The sequence below is a fragment of the Nanorana parkeri genome, unplaced genomic scaffold, assembly GCF_000935625.1.
Source record: "Nanorana parkeri isolate BGI_ZX_2015 unplaced genomic scaffold, ASM93562v1 scaffold222, whole genome shotgun sequence".
Classification (NCBI taxonomy): domain Eukaryota; kingdom Metazoa; phylum Chordata; class Amphibia; order Anura; family Dicroglossidae; genus Nanorana; species Nanorana parkeri.
In genome coordinates this window covers 622,648-637,271 of record NW_017306490.1, presented here as the reverse complement: position 1 = coordinate 637,271, position 14,624 = coordinate 622,648, and the positions used below count along the sequence as shown (strand labels likewise).

General features: G+C 45.0%; 1 protein-coding gene across 1 annotated transcript in view; it reads left to right on the top strand.

Moving 5' to 3' along the window:
• The first annotated feature begins 8,399 nt into the window (after positions 1-8,399).
• CHID1 (chitinase domain containing 1) overlaps positions 8,400-14,624 on the top strand; it is a 319,821-nt gene continuing 313,596 nt past the window's right edge. The window contains exon 1 of the mRNA XM_018556039.1: positions 8,400-8,426. The gene's annotated coding sequence lies outside the window, so the exon portion shown is untranslated. The remainder of the gene's footprint in view (positions 8,427-14,624) is intronic.

Here is a 14,624-nt window from a genome sequence, read left to right as displayed (position 1 = left end):
AGTACCAGGTATTCTGTAGTGCTCCAACAGAGCAACTGAGTAACAAGGGAGTGAGGAGAAGGCGAATATAAGTGTGTAAGCTCTAACTACACTATCCACAAGGTAGCTTACACAGGACTTAAGACTGCGGAGGAACATAGTGGGTCAGGGGGGTGGTTTTAAAATGTCTTATATCACATTTGCATTGTATACATCCATATTCATTATATGCCAAATGACTTTGCTGTCTGCATAATCACTACACTTTCAGAATCAGGATAATTTTAGGACTGGGACCTATAGAGGTCACATGCTGTGCTATGACTATAGCTGCGTCCTTGTGCTGTGCTTTCATGCACATTTCCAAAGCAGGGTCAGAGTAACCTGGAATCACCTACAACAGCCTTAACCAGGGTGCCCTCTGGCATTGTCAGGGGGTGCTTCACATTTTTTTTAAAAAGGGGCTTCTAATGTGAAAGGGGGATCTCTCATGTGAACGGAGGGGGACTCTGATGTGAAAGTATTGGGACTCCCATGTGAAAAGAGGAGGTCTCTGATGTGAAAGGAGGAAACTCTGACGTGAAAGGGGGACTCTGATGTGAAGGGAAAAACTCCAAGTCATCATCTTTTTGTCTGGGGTCTCCCGTCAAAACCATATCTCGGTGGGGTGACACTCGGTTACCGCTCCGGGTGTCACCCAGACCCGGGACGCCCCTGGAGGGGGGAGCAGGACTTCAGGGACCAGTCTAAGAGCACGACGGCTCAGAGGATTAAGTGAGTATAACTTTTGTATTTTCCTACCCAGACATAAACGAGTGCTTAACCCTTGCAGTGCAGGGGGTAGCCCCACTAGAAGGATTAATAATAATGTTCCCAGGAGTTTAATATATAGTTTAAATATATTTCTCAATAGCCACAAAGGATATAAATCCACTTTGTGTGCATCAAATGCCTTTGCAAACCCAGATATTAGCTTAAAGGAGTATTATGGGGTTAGGTCTTTTCCCCATAGTTCTCCTAGGGGTAGCGGGAGGACACAAACTAGCGTCCTCCCCTCACCCAAAGCTCAGTATACCGCGAGCTACAGCCCCGCCCCCTCCCCCGTCCATTCCGCCAGTCAGCGCTGGAGGATCGGAGTGGGGGGGAATCCCTGCAGGAAGCCGTGAGTGACAGTCACGGCTCTCTGCAGGGATAGATCGAGAAGTGAGCGATCGCCGGTATGTGTCCGCTCACTTCCCGATCTACTGAGCCGACCTGTGACAGGTTCATTGTCACAGGTCGGCTCAGATTATGAGGCTGAGTGAAAATCACTCGCCTCATAATTCTCCTTTAAAAAGTAATAGTAGCAGTGCTGTACATAGGCTTAGGGAGGGACCCATTTAGCTGCACCCACTACAGGCTACCTACAGGAGGGGTGGATACAGGACCAGTCACCCTGAACAAGGAGTCTGAGTAGTACTGTCCGATCTTGGTACAGGAAGCTCCTACACAGAGGCAAAGTTTCACATTGAATTACTGCACAGATCTGGAAGAAATACACACAGCTCACCAAGATTCTAGTAAGAATAAACATACCTCTTGTATTTAGATAATATTTACAAATCCCGGAGCACAGCTTTAAATAAACCCATATAAATGCTAAGCAGTAATGCCACATTGTGATCTGTGCTGTTCTTCAGTTAAGGTAATGGCAATAGAATGAGTGCAGATACAGCAGTGCAGGATCAGGAACAGCGACAGCTCTTCATGGCTTGGCAGGCGTTCATGGAGAGGGTTAAAGGGATTTAAATAGTGCACATAAATTAATAACGTAGCTGCAGCAAGACAGGGAGCCCTGCAGACAGCAGCCCTACTTCCCCCATGCAGACAGCAGCCCTACATCCCCCCTGCAGCTGCTTTCTATGGCATCTTACCTGCTGGGGATACAGCTGGGGAGTACAGTAGAAACGGTCGCACGCCTTCCATACACTTTGCGATTATCATACGGTTGCGGGATTTCCCGCCATTCTCGTACGATAATCGTACAGTGTATGGACACCTTTATGATCATTTTTTCAATTAATGAGATAAAATAAATACCATCCTTAATTTAAAATAAAATACACAAAGGCAGTGTTACAAACATAAACAAGGTTGAAAAGGGTGAAGAGTTTGGAGAAGGCAGAAGAAGTGAACAATCTAGGACAACATAGATGATATGGAAAAATTCTCCAATTCAGCTCACTTTCCGGTTTAGCTATGTTGTCCTAGATTGTTCTCCTCTCCTGCCTTCTCCTAACCACTCACCCTTTTGTGAATAACCCTGAAAGTTTACTTCAGAATAAAACTGCATTCACAACTTTTTGCAATCGCACTGCAGTACCGTGCGTTTCAGTGCGGGCAATCACACTGTGGGTGGGAGGCGCGTTTGGGGTGCCATTGAAGTAAATGGCCCTGCAAAGCACCTCCCGCAACAGAATTTGTCAGGCCGAAACCAAAAATTACTTTTTTCCCACCTTTTATAATTAAAAAAAAAAATTTGTATTGTAAGCACATGGCACTTCAATAGCTTCAGCCAGGGAGTGACAGCTGCCAGTGGCATGATTCTGCAGACGGCAGCTAAATGTAAAAACAGCAGATAGTGGGCTGGTGCCATAGCCAGCCTCCTATTGTCCATTTCAAATTGCAATAGCCAATAGCAGGCAGGCTATTGCACCCGCCCAATGCTTGCTGTGCCCTCTTCCCAACGTGGAGGAGAGAGCTAGGGCATCCAACAACTAATTAATAATGAGAATAGTTGACAACTATTCTCATAATCAATTATAATCGATTAATCGATTCGTTGGTTGCAGCCCTACCAAGCAGCTTTTTCTTCAGATCTCTACACACTAAGGGCTCATGCACAATGGCGCAAAAACAACAAAACACTGCTTTTAGATCTGTACAACTTTTTTCTTTATGCCTCTGAAGACAAGTCTATAATAACTAATGTGTCCATGCACACTGTGCCGTTTACACCTGAAATCTAGAGCAGCCTTTCTCAACCAGGGTGCCCTGACACCCTGGTGTGCCTTCTGGCTTCCTCAGGGGTACCTCAAAATTCCCACACAAAATCATGCCTCTGATGTGAAGAAGGCCTCTGATGTGAAAGAGGGAGACACTGATGTGAAGGTTTTTGTTTATGTGAAAGGGAGGGAGTAATGTTAAGGGGACTCTAATGTAAAGGGGGAAATCCCACTATTTTTCATATTTTTGCTTGGGGGTCTCCCCTCCTTAAAATCCATACCAGACCCGTATCTGATATGGATTTTCGAGGTACCACATGTCGTTTTTTTACATTTACGGTTTTGATATTTTAGACTGGGATGCCATGACTTAAAATAGGTTAAGAAACGCTGAGACGTGTTCCGGGGCGTATAAAAAATCCCCAAACGTGCATTCAAAAAGGGCACACTGGCATAATTGACATACATCAATGTGTGTAATGGTGCGCACCTACGTAAATTCATCATTCCATTGGCTAGAACAAATTAATATTCTATCCACTAGAATTATTTTACACGTGTAACCTTATATAAGATGTACGTGCATATATGAGAGTACTTTACGCACCATTACATGTGTTTTTCACACTAGATCTTTATAGCAGCAACATCCAGTTTTTGGCAGCAAGCTTTGGCATGGGCTAAAGCTCACATGCATTTAGGCCATGCATTTTTGTGCCTTGAGGTATGATGCATTAGGCAGCCTGTTTATTTTGAATACCCCACAATGCATGAAAAAAAAGGGGTTCCGCACTTTATTCCAGCAAACCAGGCAGAGCATTCACATCCATATGTTGTGGTTCACTATAGTGCACTGCATTTGTGGTTTGGGATTGTCAAAATAACAGCTTTTCATTTTGATGGCTCAGCATGAAAGTGTGCATATACAGGGCAGCAGTCATTAACATTTTTAAAATCTATTTTTTTTTTACACTTTTAACTTTATCACCCCCTTAAAAGGGGGCTGACAAGCCTCCTATGTGATAGTAAAGAGACAGTGACATTTGCTTTTACAGACATCAGGGACCTATTAGACCGTATTTCTTTTACCTCCAATCCAAGCTGATCAGAGAGTCCCTAAACAGTTGTTTACCTATAACCTGGAAGTGCTCAGAGCTGAGTGCTTCCATGTTCACGGTTTGTAGAGGAGATGGTTGAAAAGAAGTACCCCAATTTCTTCTTGCTCTCCATCCATCGCTCACCAACGAGATAGGTAAGCCCAGACACAACTACGGAGGCACTTTTGGCAGGTATAGAAGTGATTATAGAAGTGATCAGGTGACATTATAGCCACCAAGATCACTTTTACTGTAAAGAGAAAAGCCAGTGGAGTAAATAGGAGTGAGCTTGTTTTAACCCTTTGATTGCCAGAACATATAGCACATGTCCTTAGCAGTGACATGGTCTAGCTGCAACCAAATTCTTTTTTGTTGTTTTAAATAAAGGGGGAAAGGATAAAGAAAAGCCCTCTAATATATCATTACTCATCTCTTGGTGGATTGGTGAACAAGTTGGCTCTGTCACTTATAGGCACGTGCCTACTCTGCCTGCCTAAATCTGACCCTGCTATTATTATTATACAGGATTTATAGAGCGCCAACAGTTTGCACTGCGCTTTTCAATATAAGGTAGACATTAGAATCGCAATACAATTCAAGACAAGATGGTAAGGAGGGCATCTCTGTGCATCATAGAAAGCCTTCCCCAGGGGATAAAATTCCAATTGTCTACACATAGGACCTGCAAATGATTGCCAAATGCTACTGGCATCCTCTCCCACCTTTGCTCCATTCCAGCCTTTGTCAGTCTCTTCAGTATTGGACACTTCTGGGGGTGTTGGATGTCTGTTTGATGTGCTACATCCTGTGGTTCTGTTCTCCAACCCCAACATAACTACAGAACACAACAGTGATTAAGGGGTTGGAAGACAGAACCACAGTATGCAGCAGGTAACACAGGCATCCGATATTTCCAGAAGCGCTGAATGCTGGAGAGTCTGAGATGCTGTCTGAGAGGTGAATATAGTACCTTCTCTATTGCAGGGTGCTGCCATTTAGGATGTTTTACAGACTGACAGGTTCTGCTATAACTCTTGCAATAATCTTTTGGTTTGACTTTTCTATACTAAAAACTTGAAACATCTAAAATGTACTTGTGATTCAAACATCCAATGTGTGTGTGGTAATGCCTTTCATGAATGGAAAAATCGAAATCATGCAGGATATTGGAAAAAAAAGGGTTTCTGGAGGGGTGTAATTGACCATCCAAGAAAGATGTTGCTAAAAATATATATCAAATTTTATTTTGTGGTTTGTATAAAATTTAAAATCAATGCATTTCATATATCTTATCAAAACCCTGCATGGGATTTGTTTGTATAAATGTAGTCACTTATATAATACATACATATTGATATAATCCAGGTGTTGAAATTACATGATATTGATCACAGAATTAACAATAATATAATTGCCCCTAACACGACTTATCTTAAAAGGTTCCGACGCGTTTCGCCAGTGGCTTCATCAGGGGACCCAAAGTGGATCTGACAATGAAGAAATTACTTTGTTTAGACATACATTAGGTTAGGATCACATACATCTATAATTAGGCAATAGCAGGTTTGTATATGTGGTCTATTTTGAACAGATTGTTGCATACAGTTGATCGCCATGGATCTGGTCATTGAGTACTCACCATGCAGGGTTAGTTTGCGAGGTAAGGGAGACACCTGGAGGATCGGGAGAGCGGAATCTAGATGACCCCACCGCCACCTAAACGATCTCCTTTATTGTCACACCTGGGACCTCATGCAGGATATTGAATACTCTATGTGTTATGCGTCTTTGAACTGAACCTAATGTAACACAACCTGGTCCCTGTACTCCATTGACAGATGATTCTGGCAACACTACAGAGCTAACATTCATCAAGCAGAATCATTCTTCTACTTCTGATCATTAAACGAGCAGACACAGCAGGATCAGAAAATGTGCGACTGGTGATGTAGCATTGCTGCTCTCTAGTGTCGGATGGGCTAACTGCTGTTTCCACTTTTGCAGTCAAATTTGAGAAACCCCCTCTATATGTTTGTTATGTGTATCTATCTACACAGCATGCTGAAAAAAAGAATTTGTAAAAAAAAATATTTCTTACCTTTTAGATGTTGTGTTGCAGCAGGCATCATGGTTGATTCCAGGTTTTTCTCAGCACCTTCACAGTGATCCGTCCTTATAAAAAGACTTAGTTCTGAAATTTGAAGATTGTGCTTATCTCATTAACATACAATGGAGAAGCCCCTCACAACCCCTCCTAATATTACAAAAGAAATAGAAACAAGTAGGAATGGTAAAATAAGTCTTTTTTTAGCTTATTCTATGTGAATTGGAACATGTAACCAGTGGCGTAACAATCACCATAGCGACATAGGCGGTTGCTATGGGGCCCAGGGCACAGTGGGGCCCGGCTAGATGCCGTGCGGGCCACCTGGGATCTTCTGCTGCTGGCTTTCACTGGCGTCTGAAGACGAACACACATGCGAGGGGGTTGACAGTCGGCCCGGCTCGCGGCAGGCGCCCCCCGCCATCTATGCGCCCGGGGCGAACGCCCCCCCGGTTGTTCCGCCACTGAAGCTCAGCCTATCCCTCAAGTTTCACTTTCAAACTGCTCAGAGTAGCTTGACATTTGCAGAAAGGTCTTCACCAATCATTAACTTTGTAATGGAATTAATTTTAAACAGTTTATCACTAATGTTGCTACCACCATTGAACATTTTGTACATGGAGATCATATCCCCCCTTAATCTCCTCACCTCCAATGTGAACATGTTTAAATTTAGTAGCCTTGTCCCATAGCTCTGGTCCTCCATACCCCTAATTAGTTTGGTTGAATCTACAAACACATACTTCTAAATAATTGCCGGCTTTGTATTCTATGCATACTGTATTTCTCTTTTCTCCAGTGTTCTGACAGCGGCCATGTTTACTGGGGGCCTCTTCACACCACATGTATTGCGTTCCGGCCGGAACACACTGCATCGCATTGCGGCCGGCTCAGTATTTCGTGGGGCCTGGCTGGCCATTGAAGTAAATGGCACCATAGCCACCCCCTCCGGCCGCAATGCGATCGCCCGCACGGGATCATGCTGCTAGCACTATTTTGATCGTACCGTACCGGACCGCAGGCACAATTTGCCTTGCGATCCCGTGCGGGCGATCGCATTGCGGTCGGAGGGCGTGGCTACAGTACCATTCACTTCAATGGCCACCCAAGCCCCCATGAAATACTGAGCCGGCCGCACTGCATATGGTGTGAACAGGCCCTAAGGGCAGATTACTAGCTCTCCTATTACTTCCTGGATTTCTGGCACATGTGACTAGACACGTGACCATGCTCATCATCTCAGGGGAGGAAAATACCTTTCCCTGAGATCTTGTGAGATTACAGACGAGATTTCCCACCATGGCTCTGCTGATGTAACCTTCCCAGGATGTAATGCTTGGGCACAGTTACATCATTTTTGTAAAAGTGGACCAGGAATTGGAAAAAAAAAGAAATTGAAAGTAAAATAAGAATGTTTGTTCAGCTAATAAATGGGAGAAAAAAAAGGTAATTATGTTGTACAGTCCATGAGCTCTTAGGCCCCATTCCCACATAGCGATTTCCGCCGCGATATCGCGCATTTTTGCCGTGCGATATTGCGAGAAGTCGCCGCCTAATGATATTCAATGGAGCTGTCTTAGCTCCATGTCGCGCGTCGCAGTCGCTTCTACAGGACCCTTTTTTCGGCGGATTTTGCTTTTTTTTAATGGAGCCCGACAGAGAAGGTCGCGCTACCGTCGCCCCGAAAGTCGCGCTATCCCGGCCGCTGCAAAAGGTATGTCGCTACGTGTAAATGGGGCCTTGTAGATGATCGCAGGGGTAAGCAACCTCATCACTCCAGTTGTGGTGAAAATAGAAGTCCCATGATGCACCGCAAGACTCTGATAGCCACAAGTATGATTCACATACCAGAGGCATCATGGGAACTGTAGTTGCCTACCCCTGGTTTATCAGGTCCAGTATATACACTGGTGAGAAAGTAGCAACTTCTAATATCTTCTCCTATACAAATGTTCTGTGCTGACAAAGAGTGGGTGACTTATGGCTGCTCCTCACACACGCAGAGATTATCACTCAATTATTCTTCCACATAAATCACTGATAACAGCGCACACGTGGGAGGAAGGTGGAGACAGATTACGAGACACGCCCTTTTAAATCGAGGCAATCTCTAGCCCGCCCCTTTCTGTCATCTTATCCAATCGACGCCCGTATATGGTGCTGCCCTCACTCTGTGTTACCAGTCAGGGCGGAAAATGTATTTTTTTCCCTCCTTTCAATAAACTTGATTGTAAGCGGACAGTGACGTCGCCAGTGAGTCAGGTAACGAGGAAGTGTTGTATTGAGTTACACATGGAACGCTATAAGCAGCTTCAGGCTTCGGCGGGCTGCTGTAATGAATTATAATATAACGCATTTTCCTGTTTTGTGTGAGAGTGGTGCAGCAGTTCAGTGTGTGTGGAGTGTATTGCGGTGAATGACATGTCACAGCCGTGTTATTATTTGACGTGTATTCACCGCCCTCTTCAGTCATGGCTCTGTGTGTAGTGGCCATGAGGAGGAACGGACCCGGGAATGGGACATGTCATTTTTAGTTCACAGCAGCATTGTGAAATGGAGCAATTTACAGGCATTTCATGCAAATGCATGCCAAGCTATTAACATCTGCTGTATTTCTTTCTGCACCAAGAAAACCAGACCTCATTCCCACTGGCAGTGATATATGCATGCTTCCATCCATTAGGGCTAGTGCACACTTAAGCGACACATCACCGCGAGGCAATCGTGCACGGTCATGGAGTCACCCAGCACAGACGGTCGCGCGTTGTAAAACAGCCGCGCGTCGTGTATCTGCGATTGCTGCGTGGATGTCTCCCCATTGAAATCAATGGGGCTGTGCAGCAATCGCTGTCTGCATTGTACAGGACCGTGCGATCCTGGATCACTCAGGTCTGCATGGGCCCCAAAGTGACACTACGCTCTTGTGATGGATTACAATCTTACATTTAGTTTACTTATTTGTAGGGATGCTCCGATACCACTTTTTTAAGACCGCGTACGAGTACGATACTTTTTTTCAAGTACTCACCGATTCCAATTACTGATACTTTTTCTTAAAGGGACAGGTCACATTTTTTCTAAAGCAATACAAAATCATGATTTTAGGTCAGTTTTTTTTAATATTATGAAGTACATGAACAAGAAATGAATATTTAGATAATGCTATTGCTAACTAAGGCTTGTATCCCCATAGTGGGGAAAATAGATGAGCACATGTCCAGACTCCAGAACACAGTGTATAGTGTGGCACAGCTATATCCAATTCTGTATACCTGGCTTTATATTATTATTACATTTTTTTTTATAATATAAAGCCAGGTATGCAGAATTGGATATAGCTGTGCCACACTATACAGTGTTCTGGTCTGGAGTCTGGACATGTGCTCATCTATTTTCCCCACTAGGGGGATACAAGCCTTAGCAATATCTACATAGTTATTTCTTTAATGTCTTTTAAAAAAATATTATATGCAGTTAAACAGCATTTTTTTGCCCAGCCCCCATGCGGGGCTGCAGTAATAACCTGCTGTGTCGTCTTCTCCATCTGCTTCAGCCACTCCGTGTCACAGCCTAGTCATCTGCTCCATTCTGACCTCTTCTCCCGCTGATTGGCCGATTGGATGATGACGGGCTTCCTCACCAGTCACTCCTGACTGGTGAGGAAGCCTGTCAATCATCCAAGCCTGTCAATCCTGACTGGTGAGGAAGCCTGTCAATCATCCAATCAGCGGGAGGACATTTTCTAACCTCCCGTGACCCAAAGCTCAGTATAAAAGTCATAAATCCTGTAGCACTCCTTACCGGAAATCACCAAAAAAGTAAATGGGTGCTTGAAATGACAGCGGATGGCGCCGCACACAGAACAGCTTAGAAAGTAGATGTCACCAGCATGACAGAAACTCATAAGTCAGTGCAAATCCATTTACTGATAGGTGTCACTCAGAATATTCTTATGAGCTTTTGTCGTGCTGGTGTGCTGTGGACACCTACATTCCAAAGCTCAGTATATCGCAAGCTATTGCCCGCTAAATACTGAGAGCGCCGCAGCCGGGGCGGATCCCGACAATACTGTCTGAATCCACCCAGCTGCCTGAGTGACAGCTGGCTCCGCCTGTCTAGAGGCAGAGCCAGCTGTGCCCTTCCCTGTTTGTTCCTCCACTTAGAGCTGGAGAGTGGAGGGGGTTTCCCTGCAGGGAGCGGTGACTGGCAGTGGGAGACGATCAGGAAGTAAGCGGATCGGCGGCATGTTTCTGCTCACTTCCCGATCTATAGAATCGGCCTGTGACAGCTTCTTTGTCACAGGTTGACTCTAACTATGAGGATAAGTGGAAATCACTCACCTCATAGTTCTGATTTAAGGTACTTGAATATATTTTTAAGATTTAAAGGAGAACTATGAGGTGAGTGATTTACACTCATCCTCATAGAGCCGACATGTGACATTGAAACTGTCACACGTCGGCTCTGTAGATCGAGAAGTGAGCGAACACATATTGTCGCTCGCTCACTTCCCGATCATCTCCCTGCAGAGAGCAGTGTACATACACTCACATACACTGTGTGCACAATTATTAGGCAAGTGAGTATTTTGACCATATCACCAAATGCGTATTGTCCCACTACAAAACTGTATAAGCTTGAAGGCTTATTGGATTTAAGCATATCAGGTGATGTGTATTTGTGTAATGATGGAGGGTGTGGCCTTAGGAGATCAACACCCTATATCAAGGTCTGCATAGTAATTAGGCAGCTGCTTTTCCTCAGGCAAAATGGACCAAAAAAGAGATTTAATTGACTAAAAAAAAATCAAAAATGTTAACAAGTCTTTCAGAGGGATGCAGCACTCTTGAAATTGCTAAGCTATTGGGGTGTGTTCACAGAACTATCGAATGTTTTGTTGCAAATAGTCAACATGGTCACAAGAAACGTGTTGAGGAAAAAAGACTCAAATGAACCGCCAAAGATGTTACATAGTTAGTCAGGTTGAAAAAAGACACAAGTCCATTGAGTTCAACCTACAGAGATGTGAAAAAAATAAATAAAACAGAACACTATGTTCACATTTACCCACTGTAGATTTGAGAAGAATCAAACGTGAAGCTCCCAGGAACCCATTATCCTCCAGTGCTGTCATATTCCAGAACTGCAACCTACCTGGAGTGCCCAGAAGTACAAGGTGTTCAGTGCTCAGAGACATGGCCAAGGTAAGGAAGGCTGAAATCCGACCACCACTGAACAAGGCGCATAAGTTCAAACCTCAAGACTGGGCCAAGAAATATCTGAAGACAGATTTCTCAAAGGTTTTATGGACTGATGAGATGAGAGTGACTCTTGATGGACCAGATACATGGGCCCGTGGCTGGATCAGTAACGGGTACAGAGCTCAGCTTCGACTCAGACACCAGCAAGGTGGAGGTGGGATACTGGTTTAAAGATGAGCTAGTTGGACCTTTTCGGGTTGAAGATGGACTCAAAATCAACTCCAAAACCTACTGCCAGTTTTTAGAAGACACTTTCTTCAAGTAGTGGTACAGGAAAAAGTCTGCAACTTTCAAGAAGACCATGATATTTATGAAGGACAATGCTCCATTGCATGAATCGAAGTACTCCACTGCGTGTCTGGCCAGTAAAGGCCTTAAAGATGAAAGAATAATTACATGGCCCCCTTCCAGTGACATGCGGTACCTCTTGTTCCGGGTGTGTAATGGACGGACACTGCTGGGACCTGGTGCGGGTGCCCGTCGCGGTCCTGCGCAGGCGCGCCTCGGCTCTGCAGCCCCGGCTCGCCGTGGGATGGCGGTGACGTCTGGTGGTGCCCGCCGTCGCTGCTTTGCGCAGGCGCATCAGCGCCCTCCTTCAGCTCTCCCTTCAGAGCCGTCTACGTCGAGCGCAGCCGCGTCACGGAGCTCCGCCCCTCTTAGACGCAGCACTCGGCATAAAGCCGAAATTCGGTAGTTGATCAGCGTCTTTCTGTTGATTGTAGAAGGACGCTGAGCAACTCAGTGTCCACTCGCCTCAATCCAACCAGGACCTATACCCTCATATGGAGAGAGCAGAAACCTTCTCAACCGCAAGTATCCTGGGTTAGCCCATGCAACATCCTCACTTCCCCTGTGCAGTTGCACCTGTGGAATCTGTGCATACTACCACACTCAGTATACCTATTGACTCTGTGCTCTTATTACTCCATATACCTATTGGCTCAGTGCTCATGTTACTCAGGATATCTATTGAATCACTGCCTAATAGTACTCTCCGTATACCTGTTTGATCTATGCTCATATTACTCAGTCTACCTATTGAATCTATGCTCATATTACTCAGGCTACCTATTGAACCTATGCTCCATATTGCTCCAGTATACCTATTTGAATCTCTGCCTAATAGTACTCTCAGTATACCTATTTGAATCTATGTTCCATAGTGCTTCAGTGAATCTATTTCGTCAGCGGCTCATAAATTATCTCTGTTGAAACCGTGGTTCATATTTCCCGGGGAAACCTGATACGTCAGGTTGTCCCTGTTGCCTGTAAAACAAACGGGGCGTGATGTTTGCAGCCTCCTAACCGCCTATACCATACAAAACTGGGCAATCAAGGAGTAGCTGTTATTCTGATACCGTCCTTTTCACCCCTTGTTTTATCCGCAGTTGCGATCCACGGAGGGGATTGACCCTCGCCCTAGGCGAGCATTACAGGGTGAGGCATTCCCCAGCCTTGCCCCCGCCGACCAAAGCCCCACCCTGCTGACAGAAGCCCCGCCCCACCGAACGAAGCCCCATCCCATGCCGGACGAAGCCCCGCCCCCAACCCGTCCCCCAAGCTAGTGGAAGGGAGGAGCCTCCCTGTCCCTCACTTGCTCCTCACTGCTGAGGCGCTCCGTCCATGAAAGGTTACACAGCAGGGAGGATTTCCCTGCTGTGTCACCTGTAACAAGCTGATTTGAATGGAGAAAAAGCTGTCAGCTTCAGACATGAAGCTGACAGCATTTTCTTCCATAATTCTAGGTGAGGCTCTGCCTCCCCTGACCGCACGTCCCTGCCCCTTCCTCACCTGACCTAAACCCTATTGAGAACTTGTGGGCCCTTCTTAAACTGGAGCTTTATGGTGAAGGAAAACAGTACACCTCTCTGAACAGTGTCTGGGAGGCTGTGGATGCTGCTGCACAAAAAGTTGATAGTCACCAGATCAAGAAACTGACAGACTCCATGGATGGAAGGCAGATGACTGTTATTGAAAAGAAGGGGGGCTATATTGGTCACAGATTTTGTTTTTTAAAATGTCAAATGTTTATTTGTAAATTCTGAGTTATTTGTTTATTATTCTCACTTTAACAGATTAAACTAAACAAGTGAGATGGGAACATTTTCCTTTTCCAATTAGTTGCCTAATAATTCTGCCCACTAATAAGTGCCCAATAATTGTGCACACAGATATTCTCCTAAGAAAGCCAAAATCTCACTTTTACGTTCTTAAATATTCAGGTTTGAGGTTTATTAAGATTTTGGATTGACCGAGAGCACTGTAGTTGTTCAATAATGAAATGAATCCTCAAAAATACAACTTGCCTACTTATTGTGCACATATTGTACAATACATACATATACTTGGATACATTTACTTGCATGCATACATACATACATACATACATACATACATACATACATACATAGAGATCCACTTACCTTTCTGGACAGACAATCTTATGGCTTGGCTGTTTTTCCTGGCTGCAATCCCTTCAGCCACCCTTGTCCCCAGTCTTGCCAGGGGCAGAGTATGAGGGGGAGGCTGTACTGAGGAGGTGAGGCCTGCTGGGCTGTGATCTGTCTAAGGCCACCCTTCTCACATTTGGCACAGAAGGCTGGGGCTGCTCTGAAGTAATATGTCTCCCAGCAGCGCTCAGAGAGCACGGATCAGCTTCAGTACAGATCAGTGGGGCATGAACCACTTGCTTGTACTTATGCAGAGGGCTGTAGGCAGACGTACTGCACTGCCAAAATGCCGCTCTGCTTGCTGTCCCCCTTTGTGACTGAAATAGGCGGCACCTACAGCAAAAGTCTTAGGTTGCCTCATTATTGGCATGGCACTGGCTGTAAGGGTACCAACAAATTGGGTTAGTTCTCAGGTTAGTTTTACTGACTAGCAGCAAATGCATGGGTTTATTTTTGTGTGGCAGCATACTCTATGTAAAGGTGCCCATACACCTTACAATTATCTGCAGATTCTCTGTGGTCCACAGAGAATCTGCAGATAATTGTAAGGTGTATGGGCAGCTTGAAGCTTTTTATCCTGCTGCCAGTCAATATTATTGCAGTGGTGTAGAAGTGGGGGAAGCAGCAGACATGAGGATCATTCAGGTTATTGTGGTTAGTGTTAATTTTGAATGGCACCTCAACACACTAAGGCAAAATATTGCCCCCAATAATGAGCTGGACATTGCATTTAGCTTCTGCTCAGAGGC